We start from the raw sequence: 16,500 nt of genomic DNA, 5'->3' as shown, positions 1-16,500 counted from the left end.
GTGGTGCAACCACTCCCAAGGAACGGCAATGTCCGTGTTCACCTATGTGTTCGCCTATATGTATGTGTTAATGAGCACCAGTATGACTATTAGTACCAGTAGGGGCGCTGTTGTGCCAGAAACAGAGAGAGAGAGATAGTGCTGCACTGTTGCCTTTGCCTGCTAATGAGAGAGAGAGAGGGAGAGTTGCACCACTCAGTTCACACGGGTGCGATTTTCTTTTAGGTTTTATGACCTCAATGAACCTATTAGTTATTGAATGTTCAATTTGAACGGATGATATATATGCACTGGCAGTCATGTCTTTTTTCATTAGCCAGCCTTCACTTTGTGTGTGTGCGTGTCCGTTTGGTGGTGGTGGTGTGTGTGTGTGTGTGTGTGTCTCCTTATAGTTTCCACATGATGCTGAGTTGCATTCCTGTACCACTCTGAAGCAGCCACCGAGCCGTTCAGTCATGCATGCGTGCCGTGTCTTACTGGGTTAAACTCTTTTACATTTATTTTGCCAAGTACTGTACATGTTAAGCTGCGAACCTGCAGGACCTTTCCTATATATATATATATATATATACGCGGGATTCGAACCCTATGGGTCCGGCCGCGTGCCGTGCGAGACTCAAATTGGTACCACCAACTGAGTGGCAATCCCCTCTTAAACCAGGGGAGAGATTTCTGCGCTCATGAGTTTCATTCGTTGCAGGCAGTACTACCTATACGGAAATGACCAATGATGAGTACTGAGACCTGGCACCTCTCCAACCACTGCAGATGTGTGAGTTTTCGAAAATAGCTGAGCTGTACTGCTACAAGCTCACAACGTGTCGCGGTGCAACGCGTTGTGAGCTTGTATAGATGCGACATGATGGGGTATATATGCACAGCAGCTATATTTTGGAAAGAAGAACTCTTCCTCTTTCCGGGCTATCCTTCCCCACTTCCTTCACAGGCGTAAAGTAGTGTAAAGAGTGCAGTAGTAGTACGGTCTTCAAACCTTTTCTTTTCAAAGAGTGTACAAATGTTTGTATACGTTTGTACACTCTCGGAGTTGCACAGGTTACAGGGCCTTAATTAGTATCATTGGTAACACCTGTGATGGAAGTATATAGGGAACTTTGGAAGGGCCCCGGAAGAAAGAAGATTTATTCTGTGTGCATATACTGCATATATGATACTAGTATAAGTTATACGAATTGCAGCATTGACCCGCATCCTAAGAATCAGACGCAGTGTTCACTCGGCTTTATGGGCCATGCAGTGCCTTGCTCAAGAACGCTACCACGTGACTTAACCCATTCAGGCAAGCAAATCCTACATGTATACGTTGTTAATACCTTTCAATCTGTAAAAGCAAGCTGCGTCATTTCTGTGTCGTATCTCCCAAGTTTCAAATGTATGTTTTTATTCGGAAATGAAAGCCCGCAGCTATACTACACAAGGGTGTCGAAACAAAAGCAGTGAGAATAGCAGACCAAGTGCGATGCGAGGCGTTGCAGTGCACTTGTATAGATCGGCTATTGTCACTGTTTAAAAATAATAACGAGGAACGGTTTTGAACAACAACGATATACAGTATACCAACATTTAAAAATATATATATTTAGAATCAAGTTTTTTTTAGAAAAAGGTGTTTTTAGAATGGGCCTAAAGGTTAACATTGTGTTACCATGTTAATAATGATAGAATTCTTTGGCCAGTCTGATCGCCCTTCGATCCCCATCCACTCTTTTAGCCCTTCATGTTTTCCATCTCTCTACTCTACCTCTCCCTCAGCCGCAGGCTTTGATTACGTGCAAACCTTTCGATGAGTGTTGATAGTGTAGCAAATTTAGATTTTAGTTTTAGCCATAGCCTCTTGAATAGTTTGACGATAAAATGTATTTTGGCGGGCCTTGATGCATTGCTGTCGTATTTAGCTTATTTCACACTCGCTGCGACGCGTTGTGAGCTTGTAGATCGGCTATTTTCAGCACGCAACCATGAAGTGTAAAATGACGCATACTGGATCTCTTGTCCACTAGTAGTCCCTTCCTAACATTTTTTTAGTTTAGTTTTTATTTGTTGACGAAATTGTCAATATATTTCATCTTATAGTTTTAGTTTTAGTCATCACGTCTTAGTTTTCATTTAGTTTTCGTCAGTGAAAAAAGGTAAGTCGACGGACATTTTTTCGTCATAGTTTTAGTCGACGAAATCAACGACCCGCCGCAGCGTATAGTCCAAATATATTCCATCGTACGACGGCGTTGCTCGCCAACAGATCTACAAGCCTGTGCGAGCTTTTAGATCTGATGTTTTCGCTTCGTTATAGCTTGAAGATTATAAAGGTTTCCGCTAAAGCCGGTGCACACAAGCTCTCAGTTTTCACGTGAGCTTGCAGGTCGGCCTATATATTCTTGTCGGTATATAAGCGACAGCGTCGTGTATAAACGCGTTTTTTTCTCGCAGCGTGACACGTGTTTCCACAGTGCCACGTTGTAGTTCAGCTTGAACTTGACCCCGTGAGTTATTTTTAAACCGTTTCCAACTCCTCACCTTCGCCGCGAAATGGGGAGAGACATACAGTAGCCTACAATTGCGCCGTGTCTTGACGAATCTCTTTTTTTTATGTTTTAGATTTATGTGTGGTAGCCTATATCCTTTACAAGTTTACAATGTCGTTTGTGAAGGCATGAATACGTATGTTTTCATTTTTTTGTGTCAATTTTCGGTTCTTTGTTTTGTTCTCCATGGAAATAATAATAATAATAATAATAATATTCTTTGTACTAGTGTTGAAGCTTTGTGTACAGTTTGCCTTTAATTTTGTGCTTCGCTCTACAAAGGCAAATGGCCGGAAACAACTATTTGTGTCTTAAAATGTTGTCTTCTGCTTACTTTACCGTTCATACTTTATACCGCGCGCCAATAAATATCAGTCTCTTTCTCTTTCCCGATCCGATCCCGATGCCACAATTCTGACTTGAGATCAGATTCATACGAGGTTTCCACTGGCCACACACTGGTCTGATTAACCCATTCTGACCTGAGATCAGATTCTAAAGATGTCAGTCGTTCTTCGATTTTTCAAAAAATGGCAGACCTACAAGCTCATAGAGCGCCACTCGGTGGCGCGCTACGAGCTTGTAGATCTGCTATTTTTCAATAGCTAAAGCATAACATGATGCTAACGCCAAAATGGGTTCCCGTTCAGAATGGGCTAATATCGACCAAAATGATATCTATGTATGCTACTCACCGACACATACATACTATACACTACTATGGCGCCAGACCGATATAGACTACGGGCCATTATTTGCCCCTTTTTTATTTATTTTCTTTTTTTACCACATCGGTGTCTGCATAACTCTGAGCGTGTACAAATGTAACCAAATGGACCCGTTAGATGCATGTCCAATGCTGCTCTTTTTCCTGGGACAGGTTGTGGAACCAAATAGCATCGATTTTACAATAACACATTGGGGTCTCAGAGATAGAAATGACATTAAATGGGGAACCACGTACAGCTCGCCGGGATCGGGTCTCGAACCCACGACACACTGTTAAAGGGACACTTCACCCTTTTTGCAAAAAAATACATGTTAATGACGTTTAGAAGCTTTAGAACACTTTCCTGGGGGTCTTTATGTGTGTAATATGTGGTTTTAGATATTTTAGATTGTAGCAGTGCAGCCTGTTGTCTCTGATGTCATGGACACTGGGCTCACTTCCTTCCTGGACTACATGTTGTCTCAGTAAGACAGTTCTCCCCCCTATCCACAAGGAGGAGCAGTGCACCAAAGAATTATGGGAATTGTAGTCCAGGAAGGTAGTGAGACCAGTGTCCATGACATCAGAGACAACGGGCTCACTGCTACAATCTAAAATATCTAAAACCACATATTACACACATAAATACCCCCAGGGAAGTGATCTAAAGCTTCTAAACGTCATTAACATATATTTTTTTGCAAAAAGGGTGAAGTGTCCCTTTAAGCCTGGACCGTTATAGGCCGTCCCAGGCCTGTGCGGCATTATTGGTTAAATCGTGATTCATTGGTTGGTTGATTGATTGACATCTTGTCCTGCGGAGAGGCGCAACATGCGCTGCCAGGGATCGGATACAATGGAGAGCGCTCATTGAAGCCTTATGTCCCATAGGGGACGAAGAGGAGTAAGTATACGTACGTAAGTAAGGAGGGCCCCATGGAGTCTTTCTGCCCAGGGTCCCATGCAAGTCTCAAGAATCGCCCCCATGCTCACTATAAAGGCTGAAATGTTTTGCCGTCCTGGTTGCCAAGCACTAAGCAGGGCCCTATATAGCTGAACCTTCTGTATTCTACTGTATAGAACAATTTAATTGGTTGTCGGTGGCACATGGCAGACTTAGAGACCTGATTTACATGATGATGTCTCAGTCTATAGCGTGTATCATTGTCTGCCGTTACAGAGCAGATGGCCTATACTGCCGGGCGAAGAAGACCTCCCTGTCGCCCCTTTTGCACAACAGTACACGTGGTGAGTATATGTCCTTTATGTCTGTGTGAGTTTTGTAACTTAGAAAGGTGGGGGGTGGGGGCAGTTAGGGCCGCAACAGCTCTGCCGATTGAGCTTATAGCTCTATTGGCACGGTGGGTTGTTCATGGGGTTGCCGCGCAGGAGAGTGGGCTTCGATTAAGGAATATTACACGGGAGGGTGTGCGTTACTGTCATTAATGGCGCGCCTGCGTTGCTGCAAGAACGAGCTGAAGGCGAGTTCTGTAAGCAGCCATGTTGCTTGTAAGTGCCATTAATGACAGTAACACACACCCTCTCGTGTAATATTGTAAATATACATGACAGTTACCCTTAAAACTAAGATAGTCGCCAAAGAAAACATTTTTTTTTAATGACAGATGAAGCCACTACGACCACAAAATAATGTCCCAAGAAACTAGCTAGCCTATAGCCACCGAGTCTGCTGTGGTCTGGGAGGACAACACGGCTGAATTATTTGTTTTAATTAGGTGTTCCATGATGCTGGTTTGAAGCACGGCTAGAAGGCCGTTTCAACCAATCAGATTGCTTCCTCGAAACGACCTGTTGTATAATCCCGCAGTTGAGTGCACAAACTAAACTCACTACAGTGTAGGCCGAGGCTGGGAGGCAAATTTGTGACATTCTGAGTACTAAAAAAGGGCTCTCTTTTAAGCTATGGCCGTCCCCTATCTGTGTGTGACCGTGTTATCTCTGCGTGTACCATGTGTGTATGTCCCCATAGCTTACAGTGTTACGTGTACTGGATCTGAGTCGTCAGGCTATATAGTGAGATAACAAAGGGTCAGTTCCGCAGTCCATGGCCTCAGACTTATTAACTGAGATAGTACAAAAGGGAACCCATGCAATGGCTAGATGGACACCGGTGACTTGACGCCTGACACTTGTCAGGCTTTCTTTGTTATTGTAAACCCTTAATTCCTTTTGAATTCCAAGAAAGGGTACAGCCAAGGGGAGAGGGAAGAGCCTGGGGTGAGGCGGAGAGGTGAGTCTTCAGATTACAGTGTGAAATTGGGAGTGAGTCTGCAGTTGTGACTGCAATGTGGGCAATGGGTGCTCGCATGCACCTGGTGTTACGATAGTATAGACGTGCAGATAAGAATGGACCTGTTAAACCACATACTGCTCTCTCAGCTGATCAAAGCAGACTAACTCCAAATACATACCGGTATATTCATGTACACACAGTCCTCAATTCTACTCAAAGTCTGTAACTCAGAGAGTGTACAAAATTGGAACCAGAGTGGACACAGCATTGTCAGAGTTAAATTAACTTTGGTTTTACAATAATACTATTGGGGTCCCAGAGACATGAATGCCATTAAATGGGAGACCGTAGCCTAATTCAGGTCAAACTGGGGGCCCCTGAAATGAAGATGGTTGAGGATCACTGCTAGAGCCATACAACCTTATGGGGGTCCTTAATTGGCATACATTTTCAAATGTGGGGCTAATTAGTGTCAATTTGGGGGTCCTCTACATGAAAAGGTTTGGGAACCACTGGTGTGTAGGGAACTATAATGCCACAGTACTTATTGATACTCTATCCTCGAGGAGTTCTCTCTCCTCATTGGATAATATTGGTATCCTGGCCTGAATTTCTTTCAACAAACACAGTTGAAGTCAGCAGCGTTCTCTTCCAGTGTGATGAAATGTCTTCATTGATCTTTATACTGTTGTGAGTCACAAAGTTGTAAAGGTCTCTCGCGCACGCACACACGCGCGCACACACACACACACACACACACACACACACACACACACACACACACACACACACACACACACACACACACACACACACACACACACACACACACACACACACACACACACACACACACAATTCAATTCAATTCAAAGGGCTTTAATGGCTTCATTGAGAGAACATACATTTACATTGCCAAAGCAAAAGTGGCTGCGATTCTGCGAACCATACTATACCATGTAAAAATGGTATAGAACAGTCAGTATCAGACCTCTTGACACTCAAGACAACAACATTCTAAAGTATGGCAGACAGCTGCTGTTTGTGAATTAATTATCAGTTGTTCAAAGTAAATAAACATGGATGGACCCAGACTGCTCTGCTGCACGTGTCATGAGTTCCAAAAGTTAAACACTGCGCGTGTGTGTCCGTGTGTGTGTGTGTGTGTGTGCGTGTGCGTGCGTGAGTGCGTGCTCCCCAAGTTGCTCCGTGTAGAGCAGTGGTTCCCACACTTTTTCACGTTGTCAAGGACCCCCAAATTGACACTCATTAGCCCGCGGACCCCCATTTGAAAAGATATGCCAGGGACCCCCACATTTTTTCGGCTCTAGCAGTGATTCTCCACCAGTTTAATTCCAAGGACCCCCCCAGTTTTGACCCGAATTAGGCTATACGGTCCCATTTCTATCTCTGGGACCCCCAATTTATATTGTAAAATCAATGTTAAGTTAACTCTGAGAGTGTATAGGGTCCATTTGGTTCCATTTGTACACTCTCAGAGTTAAATTAACATTGATTTTACAATATAAATTGGGGGTCCCAGAGAACCATATAAGGGTACATTTGGTTCCAAACTATCATTTAGCTGCAGGGGACCCCATGGAACTCCCCCAAGGACCCCTGGGGGGTCCCCGGACCCCACTTTGAGAACCACTGCCGTAGAGAACAGAGTACAGCAACTTGCAATGGGCCTGGTCTAGTACAGAGTAAACTAGTAAGAGAGTGGCGACAAATTTGATCTCGCCGCAAAGCGGGGCGCCTATCCACACTTTTCCTGGGCTGTGTGTGCTCCAGTTCCTGTCGATTTGATCCAATGAAAGCCAATGAAACTGGTCAGATGACCAATGATATCCAATGAAATCAACAGGAACTGGAGCACACACAGCCCAGGAAAAGTGTGGATATGGGCTATAGTTCCAAACACTGGAACTATCCCCATTGAGACAGAACGAGCACTTCCGCATTCCATTGTTACAGTGGGAGTCGACGCTATACTGTCGCCACTCTCTTCACTAGATTACTCTGGAGTCTGGTCCAGTACACCACAAAGAAAGACACCCCTGTTGTATAGACGAATTCAGAAACGGCTCTCATGGTCGCAGCTCACGTATTTCCTGTATAGGCGGAGCCGACATAACTGCGGGGTAAACCCGCACCTCTTCCACTAAGGTGAACGGTGGAGTGACTGATGTTATGTACAGTCTGCCTCAAACGTTACTCCTTTACCTACTTTTTACTAACACTAACATTACAAAGATGCCCAGAACAATGGGATGAACCTGTGTAGTTTATGGCTGCATACTTTAAATGCTTAGTATGAGGTATCTACTTTAACAATTGTGGAGTTGGTCACCTGACCAAAAGCGGTTAACAAAACTGGTCGACATGTTCTGTTGCCCCAACACGGGCAGAAACAAGGCCTTTTAACCAGGCTACTTACACACACTACAACTCGCTTACAATTCGCAAACCTGGCAACACTGTTCCGTGTTCTCATAGGCCCTCCAGGCCCGCCCCCACAGCTACTTTTCAGTCTCACAATCGGCCATCTTGCTTTTTACTTCGATGCGCGAGTGGACATTTAATGCAAATACATTAATTATAGCTCCAGCAAGCAAACACAAACACCTCAACTCCATCTCATTGTGAATAAGAATTCCGAGGGGAAAAATAATTTTTGGAACGCCACTTTCACCCAGTATGAAGCTAAATGTGGAAGCCGTGTGTGTCACACCAACACTGGTGACCCAGAGAATCCTGTGCCGATTCTCAGGCATCTGGCCTGAGGCACTGCCTGCGAGTTGGCTCTGCGTGCGCTTTTTCCAACTCTCACTGATTTATCCAGCTCACACGTCAATCACAGTCAGCAGCTCTCAGCCTGCACACACACGCACGTCTGTCTTGCGCACACGCGCACACACACACACATACACACACACACACACACACACACACAGAGACACAGAATAGGCATGCAGGCTAAGGCGAGTGGCAATTTAATGCAAATAAATTATTTATAGGTCCAGCAAGCAAATCATGATGGTCTGTAGGTCACAATCACATTCCGATTTGAGGGGTTGTGTTTTGTATGACATTTTGGCCAGTAGTTTTATATCTATCTCAGCTTTTGCCTGATAGCACACATGCTAACAGTGCTGACCACAACGTTAGCAGCATTTGATGACAGCTTGCCATAGCAACGTACAGTGTGCGCAGACCTAACGTGAGCTTCTGGGACAGAAACTTGCGTTTTCATGACAGCAGCAGCTGCTGCACCCTGTGATAGATACTGTGCTAAAGATGCTAAAGCAACACAAAACAACATCCACACGCAAAACAAACCAGGGACCAGGGTTGCCACATATCGTGGATGTGAGAGTGAAACAAGCAACCAGGTCTATAAAAATGTTAATAGGCCAGTTCAAAGTAGGTAAATCAGAAATGGTCCGGAAATTAGTCTTAAAATAATCAATTATAGTGTTGACTGTCACACTTTGTTGTCTAATGTTGTTTCAGAGCAGTGGAACTCAAACATTTCCATGTCAAGGACTACCAATAGATAAACAAGTCCAAAGTAGCTTATAATGATCAGACTTGGCAACACTGTCTCTAGGTTGAACGTTCGACTTTACAAGCTCACACATATGAAATATGTTTTTTTGAATCTTCAAACTGAGACATATTTGATGATAATACTGTTAGCACAGTCATCATACTCCAAGAGCATACAAATGGAACCAAATGGACCCTGATTTTCCCAGAGAGCAAATGGTATCAAATGGGGGTCTGTGGCCTAATGCATTTCAAACTGGGGCTTCTTGCTATTATATTCTCTGCATATCTTATCAACTTGGGGTGAATATTTCACCACAATACTTTACTGAATATTTCACAAGAATATAACACAAGAGTCAAATGTACGGTCAAATGTAATCACAATATAGGCTACAGATGTACATATTTATGACACAGTAAAATGTCGAAAATTAGTGCTATCCCCCCCCCCCACACACACACACACACACGACAGGCAAGGCTGTTGTTTGCATCGTTAGCAGGCAGCAGCTACCTTGCCACTGCTCTCTGTGACTGTAGTTGTTTCACCATGTTTGCGTATTTATGAGAAATAAAAAACACTTTCTGTTATTGCAACGACACTGGGATGAGCCCGGCGAAGCCGGGCGAAATTCTAGTAAAGTACAGCAGCCTTGTTTTCTTTCTGTTTCATAAAACAGAAAGATTGGGTATTGCAGGGTAAGACTGACGTTATGTATCTTTCAGGGCCTTTCGCTGCTTCGTCTCAACCATTACTCTATGGCTCTGGTCTCAGCCACTGGCGGTGGATATTTTGACATTCCTTTTTTTTTTTTATATGTTGCCACTATACTGTTGGAGCAGCCATAAACTACACAGGTTCATCTCGATGTTCTGGGCATCTTTGTAATGTTAGGGTTAGTAAAAACTAAGCAGGTAAAAGAGTAACGTTTGAGGCAGACTAACATCAGTCACTGCACCGTTCACCTTAGTGGAAGAGGTGCGGGTTTACAATTCAATTCAATTCAAAGGGCTTTATTGGCATGAGAAAACATACGTTTACATTGCCAAAGCAGAAAGAACAATACAACAATACAGCAATACAATCAAAACAAAAATTATGTACTTTGAAGGTCAGCATCTTCAATAGATCAACTTCTGTGTACCAAGATAACTCGATGCAGTATAGTGCAGGAATATACACAATGATTAGTCTTTAGGGTGGTTGTGTTCCATTTGATATCCTTCTCCTATCACAGCAACTCACAAATCTTGCTGCTGTGTTTGCACATTGTTGTACTTCGCCCAGCAGATATGGGAGTTTTTTGTCATTGGTCATGTTTTCAAAATCTCCGTGTGTGGTTGTAATCTGTGGGAAGTATGTGTCTCTGATGTCTTGGTACAATGGACAGATGGTTAGGAAGTGTAGCTCGGTTTCCACTTCGTTTAGTGTGCAGTGGGTGCATAGTCTGTCTTCTCTCGGTTTACCCCGCACTTATGTCGGCTCCACCTACAGGAAATACGTGAGCTGCGACTATGAGACCCGTTTCTGAATTTGTCTATAGGCTTGCCTGTCAAACTACTTCCTAAACCTCAAGGCTGTCCACGCGACCACAACACCAGAGGGACTTCCACTAATCCCGTTCAACCTGCCGATTCGGCTCAAACAAACAAGGGGTTAAATTCATTTCGCTCCTATTATGACACAAAAATGTGGAATGCCGGCCCAGCCAACAGGAACATTTGTCAAAGCCCTCCCCCCTATAGGCCTATATAGTACTTATATATTTAATCTTTCCTTTGATTTCTTATGCAGTGTTTTTTCTTTCTTTTTTCATATAACTGTAGCCTATAATTTGTACATGTTCTGATGAATTAAAAACAACATTTGTTGTTGTAAACGACAACAAACAAGACATTGTGCTTTTCTAATAGCAGACATTGGCTTGTATTGACCCTAAGCTCTGGTCCATAGCTCTAATGTGTTGCAACACATTAGAGCTATGGACCAGAGCTATATTGACCCGTGCTTTGCTCGAACTATATGCTTAGTTAGCCTACTCTAAAAAAACTGTTGTTAACATTTTCTTTCAATCAATCAATCAATCAATCAATCAATCAATCAATCAATCAATCCGGTTTAATTTCAATACCCAATATCCCCTAGGCTACTAGGCTATACTAGGCCACGGGTCCAGTTTTGATTATTTTGATATACAAAGCATCACTTTGGAGTCCCAATAGTGGACCCCGAACCCGACGTTGAGAAACAACAGTGGTTTAACTTAATTACATAATTTACACTCACGTGTCGGACTCGGACAGAGATCAGAGGGAGCAACAAGGGGGAGGGTCAGAGACTCAGGGGTGAGGAGGGGGAGGAGGAGGAGGAGGAGGAGGAGGGAGGAGGGAGAGGCATGCAGGCTGCTGGCCACAGTACACCCCGCGTGTGTGTGTGTGTGTGCGTGTGTGTGTCTACTGTAGCGCATGTATCCACTGCTGGACTGGACTCGACTGGATGTCCGTCACTCACTCACAGTCTGCATGACCTGGCTGAACCGGACCCGGTGCATCAGAATTAGGCTACACCACCGAGGCGTGAGAGAAGATCGAGAAGTCGTTTCTTCAGACTGGAGGTTTTCTGTCAACACAATTGTTTGCGGGTGTGCAGTTGTTTGTCCTGTGACTCCTGTCTGTCTTTGTGACTGATATCTGCCGCTGCAGCCACGCAACACATCTGGTGCTGCACGCACTGTCGCACCGTGGCCTAAACTGAGGTAAGAAAAAGACGCTCACGTTTACCCCCCCTCCCCTCCCCGTAGCAAATAGCTACGTTTTTAATCAATAGTTAATTTAGTAAATATCTTAATGTTGAATGTTGAAGTTTGTATGTTACTTCAAATTGCACATTCTTCTCATCTGGGTGAAATGAAAAACCATCAAACAAACAAATAAAAGTAGCAAAACAAAGTAACAAACTCTCCCAAAGTTCGCAGTTCTATTGGAATTAATGTAGATTGGAGTCTGAGTAGCTGATCTGCAGGTAGGCCTATATAGGCTAATTTAGGACTGATGCAAAAATGTTGGCAAAAGCCACGAAACAGTTGTATTTGTTTGTATAATGCTCAGAGAGTCTAGCTACTCTATATATAGGTTGGTTTGAGAGAACATGTTTTTCTTCTTGAAATGCATATGGCCCCTAATGGAGGAGGGGCCCCCTAAACTATAGCAGGGGAAAAAATGTCTGGCAGGCATGAGGCCGGCTGCACTTTTTGTACAAACTCAAACATATATGTTACATTTCATCCAGCAGCCATAACCATCCTTCATTCACTCAATCAATCAATCACACAAAATGGTTTGCTAATTATTGTCAGATATTGATATAAGAGATAACTTTTAAGGAACACCGAGTTACTTGGAAGTGAAATATTGTCCAAAAATGTCCAACCTGTTGACACGTGACCGACTTAGATTAGGTTATTAAGTCCATTTTGGGGTCAATGAGGACCTGACTGTCATTGACCAATATAGTTAATGTGTGTGTGTGTGTGTGTGTGTGTGTGTGTGTGTGTGTGTGTGTGTTCTTTTTTCCCCCACCCAGAATTCACATGGCTTTGTCAGAATGTAACTTTGGTGTTTCACAAAGTGGGGATGACGGGGACCCCCAGTGGTCCTTAAGGGGATCCCCACCAAAATGAGTTAACATAGCATCAAAATCACTTTCACCACCTTTTTGAAGTTTTGAGCGGTGCCTCCTCCACTCCATTACGGAGCTATGTGTGTCCCTATGTGTGTCCCTGGCCTGTACGTGTCTGTCCGAGCACGGAAAGCTGCCAGTTCAGTCTCTATCCTTCTTTATACTCTAGAGCCAAGTAGTACTCTGAGCAACATGGCGGCGCACAGCGCGCTGTGTTGACAGTGTTGTTACAGACTACGTGGTTCTACAACGATTCCTACGTGGATTTCATTTTTTACAACATAGGATGAGGTCCCGGATGCGGGCATGCAAAATGATCGTGTCCGTAGATTATTGTTTTACCGCTTTTCTTCCCCCGCGATTTCTTTTTTTTTCTCCACGTGGATTATTATTATTACTGTGCATGCCGAGTACAGTAGTGCATCCCGTGTGGACTCATAGGAGGGCTGTGGGCAGTTTAGAAATCGTCTTCCAGTGACATCGTCATTAGGCAGATTTTCTTTTAAACGAGATTTTTTTTTTACAAAAATGTTTAGATTTTCATTATCGTGAGAACGGTGGCTTCCATTTTCGCACTGCAATTTTTCAGGACTAGTAGAAAGCGTGCAGTTTCTATCAGCTTGTATTCCCCATCGATGAGGTCACTCGAAGACGTTTTCTGAACTGCCCACGGCCCTCCTATGAGACACAGACAGAGTACGATTATTAGCGAGGACCTATGGTATATGAAGATAGGTTGAAAAGTGGTGAAGTGGTCCTTTAATACACGCCCACATCACGACGGAACATTTTTTTCCGGACACTCTTTTAAAGCTGCCAGGGGTTTCTGTGTCAGTCAGCCTATATAGTCCCAACTGATTTTGCATGTGTGCGTGTGCACGGGCGCGTGCGTGCGTGCGCGCGCAGGTTGCTGGAGCGCGGAGAGGAGAGGAGACACCCCCATAGTGTCCGGGGGCCAGGCAGCATTCCAGGGCGGGGCCTATATCAGAGTGCTGCGCTGCATCGCGCAGCTGGCCGGGCCGGCCGGCTGGCTGCAGGCTGCTGTCCTTATGGACATAGTTAACCTCTCCCTTTTCCCTGAGAGTATGTGTCTAGCGTTGGCTCAACTCATCTTTATACCTGATTCAAATCGTCTATTGTTTTTCTGCAGAAAGTGCGTGCCCGCGCGTGCGTGTGTGGCCCGAATGTGACCCCAATTAGCTGACTAACCCAGTGTCAATAGGTTGTACTCATAGGGACATGCGGACAGACCTTAGAGTATATATGAATGGAGATGGCATCCGAGTTCTCCTTCCATCCACTTGCATTGAGTTGCTCAAAAGCGCATGAGGCGATTTCACTCCTCCTTCCGCGTAGGAACAGAGTGCATTCTGGGATGGATTTGCCCCAAACACATGAACACGCTGCCGTTGAACGTACATGAACATGGGTCCGCGCTGCAATACCAAATGTGGCCACTATGTCCATTTCGCCTCAGGGTTTCCTCTGGGTGCCGTCTCTATTAATTTATACTCTAAGGGACAGACACACACACACACACACACACACACACCGTTACTTAAAGGAGCGCTTGGTGGCACCGCTCAAAAAAAGAAGCAAGGTAACATAACATGCACGATTGATGCCCTGATGATGCCCTCGACTCCCATAGAGCGCCGAAGTCCTGACTGATCTAAAATCCCCCTGTGGGGATCACAATGCAAATAAAAAGTACATGAACCGGTGGATTTGCGTTGAGAAGCATGCTAACTGTATAATCTGTTCACCCGATTCACCCGTTATCACTGTATTAAATAGACAAAATCAACCGTTATCAGCACCTATACTGGCATAGTTACTCACTGTTTCAGTATGTCATTATCACCTATTGTGACGGGGGTGATAATGTCACTGATGTCCTGACGGCCTTGAGCGAGGCACCGCCGAGTGAGGCGCTAGCCGAGCGTTGCGCCGGCCACCGGACCCCGACTCAGCGCCGTCCGAGTTACGTCCCGATAGGCAGATAGAGAATAGTATATATTAGTAGCCCCTAGTTTCCATGCGCCGACAATAGAGTTGGAAATGACGCGTTCAGCCAAGGGTGAGTATATATGCCAGTATGGCGCCATACTGGCCGTATTCCAAGGTGCTGATAACGGTTGGTTTCGTCTATTTAATCTGTTACATGATGTTACCGGCAACCATGGCACCTCGTCTGTTCGCCTGGCCGGCTGAATCGGATTCCACAGAATGACGCCGTGGCCACAACAACAGCACTCCACACATGCTGTTTGTTTATATAGATACAGCTCAGCGTTCAACACCATATCCTTCACTTCTCTCGTGTACTATATTGTCCTGGAAATTCTTAATGACACCCCTTTATAAAGAGTATCTTTGTAACTTTTCTCTATACATTGCAGTACAGCCATTTCCTCTGAGAACATCTCATCTGTCACACCCCCCCCCCTGGTGGTGTTTTGTTTCCCTCTGTCGACTGTACCATTTGTTGAACCTACAGTATAGGCTCATGTCTTGAGGCTATAGAGATGTCGGGGGTTGGCTGTTCTGTTGTGATGGTACCAGTACAATGGCTCTGCCGGGCTCTGGGAGTCAAAACTGGGTTTTCCATTGCAATGATCAGTCGTGTAAGTTTTGGCTCCTTACTCCTTACTCGAGTCTGACATTCTTTCATGTCTTGCCTCATTAATGTATTGTCCTTCTGAGCATGTACAGATTCCCTTAAAGGAGAATTCCATACTAGAAGGCTTTCTTACCTTTATTTGTAGTTGTTACGTCCCCAGTCCCCACCAAAGAGTTCCAGGTGTTATTTTGGAGAAAAAGTGCATTATTGGCTATTTCCGCTACCATAAGCCCTCAATGAATTGAATTGAATTGCATTGAATTGAATGGGGCATCGCTTATTTCCTTTTTTTCCCTTTTTTTCAATTTTCTTTTACTTTATTGATGAAAAAGACAATACGAAAAAAGGAGAAAGACAAAAGCATTTTTCATATTACAAGATACATTCATTGACATCCCCATGCAAGGCATGCATTATCGCTAGGCTGAAAGAAGAGATCCCACTTTTCCCGACTTTTTATAGAACTTATCCTCTTGTAGTCTAAGTATGAATGTTAGTTTTTCCTTCGTTGGTGGGTCCTGTTGGTACCAGCGTCGTGTGATCGCTTTCTTACTTGTTGCTAAGAGGATCGCGTGTTCGCTTATTCCCATCGCTCAAAAAACTTTTTTTTGTCCTCTCTTCATAATATAAATAGAATCCCAAGCGACACACTTTGCTACTTATTTTGATGGAAATAAGCGAATTAGCACAAAAACCCAACCCCCATTGAGGGCTTAAATATTAGGGGAAATAGCCAATAATGCACAAAATAACACCTGGACCTCTTTGGCGGGGACGTAACAACTACGAATAAAGGTAAAGAAAGCCTTCTAGTCTGGAATTCTCCTTTAACAATTACAATATCATCAGATGGCCAGCTCAGTGTCGCGCAGCCATGCCCTCAAAGACAGGGCAGGTAGTCATTCGGCAGTCTGCTCACTGCTCAGAGTCGCCACACATGCACGTGTCGTCATGCACTGTCTGTCTGTCTGCCACGCTCCACTTCTTCGTAGATTATTTGAAGCGGCTGGTATAGATCTGCCTTCCTTTCACGGCATCTCCCGACATCAAAGGAGGCTATATTTAAAAAAATATATATATATAGCCTGAAAAAAATCGGAATATAGAATATCTTCTAATATTGTAGAAACCTTGTTTTTT

This window comes from Protomyctophum bolini (genome assembly GCF_963924005.1).
Source record: "Protomyctophum bolini genome assembly, chromosome: 18".
NCBI lineage: Eukaryota > Metazoa > Chordata > Actinopteri > Myctophiformes > Myctophidae > Protomyctophum > Protomyctophum bolini.
This window is presented reverse-complemented; position numbering follows the sequence as displayed.